Source organism: Passer domesticus, chromosome 6 (assembly GCF_036417665.1).
Source record: "Passer domesticus isolate bPasDom1 chromosome 6, bPasDom1.hap1, whole genome shotgun sequence".
NCBI classification, from domain to species: domain Eukaryota; kingdom Metazoa; phylum Chordata; class Aves; order Passeriformes; family Passeridae; genus Passer; species Passer domesticus.
The window spans coordinates 3,395,871-3,408,054 of NC_087479.1; the positions used below are offsets into that span (position 1 = coordinate 3,395,871).

The 12,184-nt window shown below is 47.4% G+C and overlaps 1 long non-coding RNA gene across 1 annotated transcript; it reads right to left on the bottom strand.

The window, feature by feature from the left end:
• Positions 1–2,484: 2,484 nt before the first annotated feature.
• Positions 2,485–11,338, bottom strand: LOC135302442 (uncharacterized). The gene is made up of 3 exons (XR_010364051.1): positions 9,869–11,338; positions 5,589–5,821; positions 2,485–4,829 (listed from the first exon to the last, which is right to left on the bottom strand). It is a non-coding gene; the product is annotated as an uncharacterized LOC135302442 (long non-coding RNA).
• Between the last annotated feature and the right edge of the window lie 846 nt (positions 11,339–12,184).

Below are 12,184 nucleotides of genomic sequence, written 5' to 3' on the forward strand. Positions count from 1 at the left end.
TTGGGACCTACCTGCTTTTTCTGAGACAGGTTTCCATTGCTGTGTTTCATCTTTATCAGTTTCCTCTCAACATGCATTTCACTCAAGGGCTCCAAGCAATTCCATGGAACTCCTTTCTGCCTTCAGATGGAGACTGGGGCTTTCCCTTTCTTTGGCACGTGTTTGACTAGACCTTCTTTCTCTGAAGGCAAAAACACGACATCCCTTTTTCCAACTCAGGCAGCTGGCTGATGATCCTTAATACCAGCTCCATTCCTTTTCCCATTGCTTTGATCAATGAATGCAGCTCTCTTTTATCTAATACTTTTTTGTTTTCTTGCAGAGCAAGTTATCAACACATTTTTTGCCTTGGGAGCACTTTGTGCTGGTAGGTTTAAGAGATGACAAGGAGTGTCTGCATCCATCTCTAGCAGAGGTACCCCAGTTAAAGCCTCCAGCTGCCCTCACAGCTGAGCAGTTTATTGAAGGAACCAATTTGCTCCCTGGGAAGATCTTTTCCATCTGTCCACCTGATTCTTCAAAACAGAAGAAGGAAGAGCAGGCATCTGGTCACCCCCACAATGTGATGCAGGCCAGATAAACCACCGAGGGTGCCACAGAAGGTGATCCATGAGTGAACAGTTTCCCAGAGTTTGTTTTGGAAGAAGATTTTCTTTGGGAAGAAGCTGTGGTAAATGAAGCAAAACAGCAAAGGCCTCCCCAGCTGAGAGATGGAGACAGCCCACACCTTTTTAAACTATATCATTCCCTAAAGAGCCTTAGGTTTACTTTGATATCTGAGAACAGCCCAGACTTTGCCATCAAAATCAGGCTTGTAAAAAAAAAAAAAGAAGAAGAAGAAAAGAAAAAGCAACCAAACCTTCTAGTTCACTTCAGAGCAAATAATTTGTGAATATTACATAGCCCAAGACCTTCTGAACAGATACCCTGTGGATGTATGGCCTTGTGATGGCCACCCTGAAAACCATGGTGCTGCACCCCCAGGTCACACGCTGTGTCCTGGGAAACTGAGGCAGGGCTGGAGGGGCAGCTTGGGCACGGAGCTGCAGCAGGCACGGGCAGTGCCATTCCCAGACACTGCAGGGACACAGCCCTCCAAAGCAGCACAGCCAGAGCCAGCACTGCCAGGGCTCTCAGCCACCCCGTGCTGCCTCTGTGACTCAGAGCTGCTGTGAATGCAGCTCAGCAAGATGGAGCTCCCTGGCAGCTTCAGAAGCCTGGTGAATCAACTCTCCAGCAACCCTGCTGATGCAGGAAATATTAAATACTTTTTTTTTGGGAAAGAAACCTGAAAGGCAGAAATTCTCAGGAAAAAGAAACTGTCAGCATGAAGCTGAAATGGAGGGAGTGTATCGGTAATTTAGGTACAAAAAGAAGTTTTGCAATACTCTCAGTTTATTTTCCCTGCACAGAATATTGATTTCTTGCAAACAAAAAATCACAACCGAGGCAACTTTTAAAAAAATAAAATTCCTCTGCATTGTAATGGCGCCATGAGGAAAAAAACATGGGAGAAAAAAGCCCATCTAATGTCTCATTAAAATAGATTTAATCTCATCTCAGACCAAAGATGCTAAAATGATTTCATCATAATTGTATTGTTATGGAATGACTGTTCTCTGTAATCTTCACTCTGAATTTCTCAGTGTTGTAATGTTTGATTATGAGGAGAAGGAGGCTCAGCATTAATTTTTCCATTCAACATTGAAGAGGTCTAAGTAGGTAACAGAGAAAGGGATGTCTAATGGCAATACGTGCAACTTTTGTAAAGCTGGAGACATTTTAGAAAGCAATTTGGTAGCAGACTGGATGTTTTACAGCCTTTTAGTCTTTTATTTTGTTTTCCAAAGTGGAGAGAAAGAAAAAAAATAAATCTTCTCTTTCAGACCTGCACTCCATTCCAAACTCAGCTGAGCTCCTGCAGAGCCTCCTGGGGTGTCCCTGAGGCACCAGGGCAGGCTCAGGGGAAAAGCCCAACACAGCTCTCATCTGAGCTCAAATTAGGGCTTCACAGCCTATTCACAGTCCAGCTGCAGACCCTGAAAAGACTTATCAGCTCTCACAAATGCAGATTTTTATTGAAAATAGGAAGGCAGCACTCTAGGCCACAGGAGCTCCAGCAGGGAGCTGGGAGGGGGGATCAGCTCCTCTGTCAGTGGGGAGGGAGCACAAGGGGCTCTCAGCACTCCAGCACAGCCAGGCATCCTGGGACTCTGCATCTCTGGCTTGCTTAAGGCTGCTCTGGGTTAGGATCATCCCCGAGCAGGAATTGCAGCTCCTCCCCCAAATCCTATATCAGCACATCAGAGTGAAATCTGTCTGAAGATAACCGGGGAGCTAAAGGGCATTCAGCTGTGCTCCTCCTTATCTGGACTTGCACAGGGAGGCCAAAACCAAATGAGACCCTCGGTGTATAATTAAGTTGTTCTGTCAGCAGCAAAAACAATTAAACCTGGATTCCTACAGATTTGCCTCTGGAGCCTCCCACAGAAAGACATCAGATCTCCTCCTACAGCACCTTCTACACAGAACCTCCTTCCCTGGGGTGTCTCCTGATCACCTTCATGTCCTCTGTACTTTTCCCCCCTCAGCATTCCGTGGTGATGCTCTGATCATGTGCTCTGCCTTTTGGACAAAGCTCAGGACACACAGCAGCCAGGAGCTTTGTGGGGGCATACATTTGTGTGGGCATTGACTCAGCCCACCACCCTCAATGCAGTCTCCTGCTTTCATGAAACTTGCAGGAATTTCATAGCTCCCTGACTGTAGCCATGATATTTTAGTGAAAAATCCTCTGCTAGGATTTTTCCTGTCCTGAGGAGCTGAGGGCCTCAGGAAAGAAATGTAAACGATAACTATCTGCTGCTGTGGAATGCCACAGGTGCATCTTCCATTGGTCCTTGTGGATTGTTTTCAATTGGTGACCACTCACAGCCACCCGTGCCAAGGCTGTGAGCAGTCACAGGATTTTTGTTATTCATTCCTATTCTATTCTTGTCTTGGTAGCCTTCTGATCTTCTTCTCTCTGTTCTTTTAGTATAGTTGTAATGTAGTATTTTAATATAATATATAACATAATAAATCAGCCTTCTGATGAAAATGGAGTCGAGCCTCGTGTCCTCGCACAAGGGGTCTCAGCCTAAACAAGACCCTGTCAAAGTTTGTTGACATTGGCCAACAGATTGAGAAAGGCAGGGGGCAGGGGCAGAAGGGTGCTTCAGTGGCAGAACCTTTCTTGTCTCCAGGCCTCGGGCTTATAACCAAGTTATTGGAGAGAAAAATCAGCTGTTTCCTCAGGATGTGTGACTTGCACAGGAGTCAGGTGGGCTGTGAATGAAGGGGAGGGGAGGCATCCAGCTCTGGCACGGGGCAGCCGGGAGGGCTCGTGCATTCCTACAGGGGCTTTGTGCTGTCCTTTATCCCTTCTCACTGCAACCAGCAGCACTTTGGAGTGTTGAACAATAAACACTCAAAATGCTGACAGAAGGAGAACAGCTTGATCAGAGCCTGCTGCAGCCACTAATCTGCCTGCTGCAACTTCTGTTGTTGCTATTTTGGCTGCTGCTTCTTCCATACTGTCTCTTGCAGTGTGTCCAAGAAAGCCAGGCTATTGATCCCAAACTCAGATGTACCAGCCTCAAGACCCAACAGAGAAACACCAGCACAGGGTTTAAGTGTGAAAAAAGTCTATTCCCAGGTGCCTACTTTGGTTGCTGTCATTCAGGACAGTCCATATCCACAGTGCCATGACTTAATATAGTTCATGCAGAACTAAACCAAGAAAGTTCAGGTCGCTATCTTTCATTTTCCAGGCTTTGAGGAGCTGTGCAAAGGGAGAAAAGCCCTTGATACTTTCTCCCAGAGGCAATAGAAATTGTTCCTTACTGTCTTCTTTGCAAATCCAGGAGCAATTTTGTACCTTAAAAGTCAGGCTCTGCTCTGCCTTTCAAATACAGAAAGGGTTATTTTCTGACAGATTTCAGACAGCCCTGAATCAGCAACGTTCTCAAAGCCTGCCACATGAAGATACCAGAGCTATTTTTTTCTCTACATTGTGTAGTTGGTTTTTTTTAACCAGGCTTCTTGTACTTTCTCACAAAAGCTCTGCCTTTCCCCCTCCCTTTCCAGATCTCCATTGCAAAACCCCTGACATGGACAACATGCACATCTGCTCTGAAGCTACAGTCATCTGTTGTTCTCTGTGAGGCCACTGCATGCATGGGGCCATTGTGCAGAGAAATGGGGCATTATTTGTGTGTCAGGAGCAATTTCTGCACAATTCCAGGGAACCACAGAGTCCTTGGGGCTCCTTCAGCTGTGGCACCACCACAGCAGTGGGTCCAGGAGGTGCTTTTCCAGGGGGAGGGGGAATAAGCATCAGCAGTGATGAGCTTTGCTGGAAAACAAGTTCTAAGGAGGAATGAGAACTGTTGCCCTCTAAGTCAGGAGATTCAAGACAACTGTATTTTCAAGGGGCTTAAACTTACACAGTCCAGCAAGAGCAGCTGTAGGGAGCTCACTGATGCTTGGATGGTAAATTCACCCCTCTACTCTTTCCATTTGCATCTATCAACCTTCACATTGTGCCACCACTGCAATTCCCAGCAGAACCCTGTTAGGAACAAGCCTGAGGATGCATCAGGGACAGACTCCAGCCTGGGAGAAAGCCCCACGGAGGATTTTGGTGATGGGAGGCTGGAGGAGGCACAGCAGCAGTGAGACATCATATCCTGACACGCTGTGATGGAGAGCAGGCAGCCACCAGGCTTTGGAGCACTGCAAAGGACAAACAGCTTGGGCCAGATGAAGCAAAAAGGTGCCACCAGGAGCTGTGAAAAGGGAAGGGAGAGAAGCTGTGGGGTAGGGAACAGAGAAGGCTTTGCAGAATTAATGTCTAAATTTGGAGGAAAGAGGGCAGAGATCCAAAGGTTTATTGACAGTTAAATAGCATTCTCCTCAGTTAATTAGTTTCATAGCTACTCTTAATAATATATCAAGTGAGCTGAAAAGCTTGCCAAAAATACTAGGAAGTGCATGGAAAATGTTCTAAGCAGGCAGTCTGACTGAAAAACTGTGTGGTAAGTGTCCATCTGATAAATCCCTGTCATGCATCTGGTCAGCTGCACAGTTCAAGTGTGAAAAAAGTGGTCCAGGGGAGCTGCTTTCCCTCGTTTGAAAAGCATAGGGACGTTTTTATGTCAGAAGAAAATGAGGGTCAGATGGTAGGATTCATGTCTAGGTGCTTATGAAGCTTGCCCCAAGACGCAGCTCCTCTCTTGAATCCTTCCCCAGGCTCATTCTTTATCTGGGAGGGCAGTCTCTTGTGCTTGGCCTGGCTCTGTGACCTTTAAACCAACAGAATACTGAGGTTATGGCCAAGGCCTCTCCCAAGTGTGAGGCGTCTCACCAGATCTGAACAGTAACACCCTCAACAGCCCACTCTCACAAATACTCAACCAGTGCCATCCAAACCACTTCAGAAAATCTTGGCTCGTGGGGATGGTTTTGTCAGAGCATTGCCATTTAAAAGAACAGAGAAGGAAAAAATCTGTAAAAATGTATTTTGGGAATAGCTTATAGACACCCACCTTAGTCTTAAGTAAGACTGATGAGGTGATGCATTTCTGGGATAATCTGTGCTGCTCTGTGGTAAGAACTGCTGAGGCTCCAAAAGCAAAAGGGGGAGGACAAATTCCCAGAGTCAGGTGCAACCTTCGCTTCTCCAAGCGATTAGTGCTTTTCACTCAGGACCAACACTGGAGAATGACTCTGGAAATGTCGTTTTCCTCTAATACCTTCCTGGCTGCCCGTTCCTGGACACCTGCAGAGGGAAGTGTGTGGTGCTGACACACCATATGGCCATCGCTGCTGCACATCAGCCGTGACACTGACACGGAGCCCAGCCTCGGGGCGTTTTCCAGCAGGACTCTGCCTGATTCTTGTGCAACCCCAGAGCACATCTCGGGTTTCTCTGCTGCCTCTTGCCTCGGGATCTGTAAGGGAACTGCTCACTGCAGCAGATGAGTGACGCTCACGGAAACCCAGCAGATGATACGGTGTGATCACAGTGGATTCCAGCTGCCTGCACTGCCTGACACTCACAGTCCTCCCACCTGTCTGTTTTCGGTGTGACCACTGCCTTTCCCTGCATATCGTGGCACTTGGTGCTGGCTGGTGACAGGAGTGTCACCTCCCTCCCAGCAGATGTGGCTCCAGCAATGCCCTGGCCATCAAAGAGGGAGACATTCCCTGTTTCACAACTTTATCACTCACAGGATGAGAGCAGAGCCATCTAACAGGCAGTTTGTCCTTTTTTTGTTTCAGTGTTTGGACTTGGGAAATACTTTTCCCTTTTTCTACCCTGCCCAGGTGGAGGTACCCCCATCAATGGGGTGCCAGTGAACAACCCCATATTGTGTTTATAACAAGATAACAGGCATTCCAGGCATCAAAACCCAGCAAAAGCCCGGGAAGAGAGGCTCAGGGAAGTCCGTGGCACCCCAGAAAGCCTGTCCGTGTGTCCTGGGGCTGTCAGCACTCCTCGGACCGTGCAGTGAAGGGTGCCCTGGGGGACAGACAGACAGTAGCCAACTCCCTGCCCCAAATCCCTATTTCTGGAGCTGGCAGCGTGCCCTGACAGGCTAGCAGGACGGCTGGGGTGGGGTTTGCTGTGAGGTTTGGTAGCTCCCGAGCCAGCTCGGAGGCAGAGCAGAGCAGAGCGGGGAATTTCCCAGCGCTAATTACGGAGCAGTCCTTAGCCGGAGCGGCTCCCCCTGCCAGGGGATTAGGCACAGCATTGTTTCTCACTCAATAAACCTTTCCAACAAGCGCTTCATTCTCCAGGCACCGTGGATGAAAATTAATCCCGGTCCCCCGCTCCTTTTTTCTCATCAGCAGGGGTATTTCCCCGCCACCACCCCCCCTGCCCCAGGCTGCAGTGACAGGGAAGGGCATTCCAGCCAGCCAGGGGACAGCGACAGTGCCCCTCCAGAGACACAGGGCTTGTCATCTCTGCCTCTCTGGACTCATCAAGAAGATGGCAAGGCTATTTCATCTCTGAGTGATGTCACTGACGTTTGTTAGTTCGCTGCTGAGCACGTTATGAATGCTCAGAAATGCTGGATGGGAGAGCCATGGTGGGGATTTCAGTGCGAGGAGGATTTGGTGGCTCTCCGAAAAGTGCTGCATGAAGAGGAGCTGCAGGTTGCAGTACCAGTGCAGGGGGATCCTGAGAGCCAGAGGGACCTGTCTTTCAAACCACGCTTTTAGCAGGAGCCAGTGTGAGCAGAGCCAAACCCAGGGACCTTGGGAATCTCCTCCAATTCCTATTGCCAGTGCTCGGGGGAAGCAGAGAAGCTGTGCCTTCTCCCCAGTTCCCACTCTGAGGAGAAGGCAGGAGCTCAGGCTGGGTTTTAACCAGGAGAGAGGAGCAGGCTTTTGGGTTTCTCCCATTAATTTACTACGTTATCCATTCAATTGAGCCTGCTGCTGCAGAATTCCTGCAAGTTCTCCAAGGGCCAGTGTATCTCACAGCCACAGACAAGAGTACCCTCCCCAATGCCATTTCCCACACTGCCTGCACCCCAGCGTTCCCACTCATCCTCTGGGACACAGAGAATCACAGGATGGTTTGGGCTGGAAGGCACCTTATAGATTATCTCACCACAACCCCCTGCCATGGTCAGGGACACTTTCCACCAGACCAGGTTGCTCAAAGCCCCATCCAGCCTGGCCTTGAACATTGCCAGGGATGGGGCATCCACAGCTTTTCTGTGAAACCTGTTCCAGCAACTTCTCTCCTCTCAGCATCTGGAGGCTCCTGGTCCCTCCTTGCACACCTGCTGCCTTTGTTGTTCTGCACAGTTTGCTCACGGGGTGTTTGCAGCTCTCCTGCATCCTGTTGCAGCATCACCTCTTGCAGCACCAGCATTTCTCATTCATGAAAGAACTATGGCAGCTTTTCCCCAGCCACACACAAGCGTTTCCACACAGCGACACCCTTGAGTCAGCGCACACAATCCTCCCTCAGCAGTGCTGGGACTGTCAATCTTCTCACACCTGCTAAGTGATAGAGTGCTTCTCCCAATTTACTTATCCATCATTTTTATTGAGAAATCTGCTCTAGTCCCACACAGTTATATGAGTTAATGGAAGGATGATTAGGGGATTCTGTGGGAACGAGCTGTGATTTCATGCACACTGATGCAAAGCTGGGCCTACGCTGCACCATTTCCAGCACAGCTGCTCAGAGCAGGATTTAATCCCTTTTGCCATGAGTATGTAGTTATTTGAATCCTACTTTGCTTGTTTTTATAATTTTCAATATCTGTGTATATTATTTTAAAAGCCATATGGGTTTTTATTGCTGCGTTTCTGAGCAGGGAGAATTCTGTGCCAGTCTGGTCACATCTCAGAGAGCCTCTCTTCCTGATTAACTCTTCTAGTGCCAATTCAATTCCCAATATGTCATGGAGAGACCACTGATGCTTACAGCCCAGTAAAGGCAAGGAATAAGCATTCTCCCAGTCAGCAAAAACACTGCAGGACAGAAACAGAATAATTTAAAGGACATGTGATGTTAAAAAAGCTGTGAAAGCTCTCCACTGAGTCCTGTTTCAGTGGGAGGTGAAGCCTGGGGGAAGGACATCAACAAGCTTCTGAATGCCTGAAGTCCCAAAGCACTTTGACAGCGCCTTAAAACGTGTGTGAAAGCTTCCACAAAACATCTCCTATTAAAAGAATTTCTAGGGCTTAAAGGTGCTCTTGACTTCTGGGGTTTAGAGAGAGACAGCTTTTTCTTTGCAAAATTAAGATCTGTGTCTTTTTGATCTGACTACAGGTCAGGAAAGATTAATAAGCACCAAGAAGAGGGGTTGGGGGGTTTGAACAGCGTGGTGGGGGCTGCAGTGAGACTCCAGTGATGTCCCTGAGGCAGTGCCAGTTCAGCCTCAGTGAGGGCAGCTGCACAGTGGATGGGATTAGTCCAGAGTCTAATTTGCAAGACATTTTAAACGTGTGTGTTGAAAGGCACTGAGGGACATTCCCATCTTGTCAGGCCCTGTGTTAGTGGAAGCCGGATAAATGCTCGCTGGCTGAGAAGGGAATAGCATATCATCCCTGACATCCTTAATCACCACCAGCCCTGGAAAAATACCCGCAACGAGGCACCTGACAAGTACCTTTAGTGCACAATAAACATCAGCTGCTCCTTTCTTACATCCATTTGTTCTGCCTCCCTGTTCCTCTGGTCTTGTTGAAGCAGGGCTGGGGTTTTGCCTCGGTGCTGATAAAGAAACCAGAGCTCTTGCCAGCTCCTGGCTGGACCTGGGGACCAGGTGAGCAATCAGTAGGTCCCTCTCCAGTCATCCTCCATGTGCTACAGCAGGAGGAATTCGAGCTGGTTCAAGAACCTTTTAAACTACAGAGAGCAGCAGAGATGAGAACAAGCTTTTCCCCTGCACAGCCCTCGACAAGCTGTGTCAAATCTGTCTCAACCCAAGGCTGCTGCTCCATGGCTTTGACATTCAAGTGGTTTGTTTAGCACATATATATCAAAAAACCCCAGGAACTGAATTCTCTATAAATGACAATTGATTAAACATTCAAGCTATATAAAGCACTGTAGCATTGTAAATACATTTTAAGGGGGGGGAAAGATCTTTGAAATTCACTTCAAGCTTTCTTTTCAATTATTTATCATAGAATCTCAGCCCCATTAAAGTCAGGCTTAATGGGCTTGTTTATATATTACAGAAAACATTCTGCTTTAATTGCCTGCTGAAAGGCTCTTACACCCGCCTCTCTCAGCTTTGCATCACTGCAAGGCAGGAGCCCAGGCAGGCAGGTGGTGCGCAAACCCCCTCCTCACCTCCATCCTGGGATGCTGAGTGGGGATGAAACTCATCCACAGGGATCAGTCTGTCACTGGGGAGGCTCTTTGGCTGGTGAATTCACACCAGCTTTCCTTCCTGGTCAGGTACTCCATCAGGAGAGCAGATCAAAGGGATGATATTTCCATTTCCCACAGACCCCTTATCTCCATGGGTCTTGTATCCATGTCTGTTCCCATGGCACAGAACTACTTTGCCTGTGGCTTCTGTTTCTGAGATCCCTCTTTTTATCTCTTCTTACTGCTGGAAACGATCAAAGTTGTTTCCATGAGGGCTGACACAGTGGGAAAACCATGTAATTTCAGAGCTGGGGACACCCCAGCCCCACAGCAGCACTTTTTGGGAGGTTGGATGCTGGCTGTGTCCTCCCTCTGCTCAGCCACAGCTGAAGAAGATGCAGCACTAATTGAGGAAATGAGGTGCATCTTCACTTTTAGCAGCAACTAAAGGGAAGGGAAAAGGCTTCTGCTGGCAGGCACTGGGGAGGTTCTAGAATAGCATAAATATCTGTGTGTGTTGGGCATGGCATGGCATTTCTGGCTCTGCTGACCAGAGCACCTTGACTGGCTTGCCTTGAGGGGGGAAGAGAGAGAATTTCTTACTAAAAACATATAATAAGCACAGAGACAAACATCCTTGTGTGCCATTACCAATATTAGAGTGATGGCTCCATATAAAGGCTGTTTGAAGGGGAAAAAAACCCACCTACTTTTCATTCCTTACTTTTAAGCCCATTTCAGCCCCACTGATAAGTTTAAAGATGGAGGAGTAAGTTCTCTGAAATCACTTCAGAGAAATAACACCAGTTTCTTCAGAAGTTAGATCTTCAGTACCTGAAATTTGGAAGAAAAAAGAGAGTTGATGTTATAATGACTTCTGTATTTTGTGCTGAAATTACATTTTTGGCGCCGCTAAATCCCATTGTGTGCTACAGAGGATATAATCTAATACTCATCAGAGGCAGGCAGCAGGGAGGTTTACTGGCACTAAAATCAATAGGCACTGAATAAAATGGCTCCAAATGGTTTAGGACCATGCACACATCTTCTTTTGTAAGCTTAAAACCATTTGGAGAGGCATTAATTCATTAAAGGCCTCTTGAAGAATGTCATCATACTGTGTAGTCCGTGCACATCAAGAACATCATAGATTGTGGCTTTTATAAAGGAGGCTGGAGAATATAATTCTTCCTGGAGTACAACAGACTTTAAAATATGGTGCACTTTGAGATCAAAACAATGTTTATTGCAATGTAGTTACTAAATATTTTAACACATACAATATAAAGCATAATGCATCCTGGAATGTGTTTATGCTACTGAAGTAGCCACTAGATTGTCAGATCCATTACAAACCACCATGTAGAGCTTCTGAATTGTTTTTGTTTCCTCTAATAGTTTTTTCTTTCTTTTTTTTTATTGATTGCATGATATTATAATCCATTTTTATGTAGGGGTACCAACCCAAAGCTCTTAAACATCTTGAGGACATGGAATTGGCATGCTTGCCCTTATTTTTACCTTTCTATATGGTCATTTTTGCTTCCATGTGGATAAGGGGATTGAGTCCCTTGAATCCCACCTCACTGGGAGGTGCAATATGTTTCCATTAAAAGGTAACTACTCTGCAAGTAACTGGGGACCTCCTCATTGCCTCACCCTACACCAGCCTGAAGCTGAAATGTCACTGTGACACAGAAGATAAAACTCAGAGCTTCCCGCTCTGAATACACTGCTTGATGGAAATCAAGGTGACTCGGGGATTCTAACATGGTCCATGGCCAGGGAGCCACAATAACATATTGTCTGTCCTGGGCAGTGCTTACAGCAGCTTCCAGTACCTGCAGGGTCTGCAGGAGAGCTGGAGAGGGACGTTTTGAAAGGACACAGAGTGATAGGACAAGGGAGAGTGGCTTAAGCTGAGGACAGTTTTGATTAGATATTAGGAAGAAATTCTTCCCTGTGAGGGTGGTGAGGCCCTGGCACAGATTGTCCAGAGAAGATGTGGATGCCCCATCCTTGGAAGTGTTCAAAGCCAGGTTGGATGGGGTGTGGAGTAACCTGGTCGGGTGGAAAGTGTCCCTGCCTATGTCAGGGTGGTTGGAATGAGATGATCAGTGAGGTCCCTCCCAACCCATTCTGTCAGGCTGTGGGTCAATGCAGAGCTGCAAGTCAGACCATGAGGCCATTGCCTCACCTGGTGCAGGGTGGCATCACCCTGGCATAAGCAGTGGGATGACACTGATGCCTCAGGTTTTCGCTTTTCTATTTTTCAGATTCTGTGCTGCTTTAGTG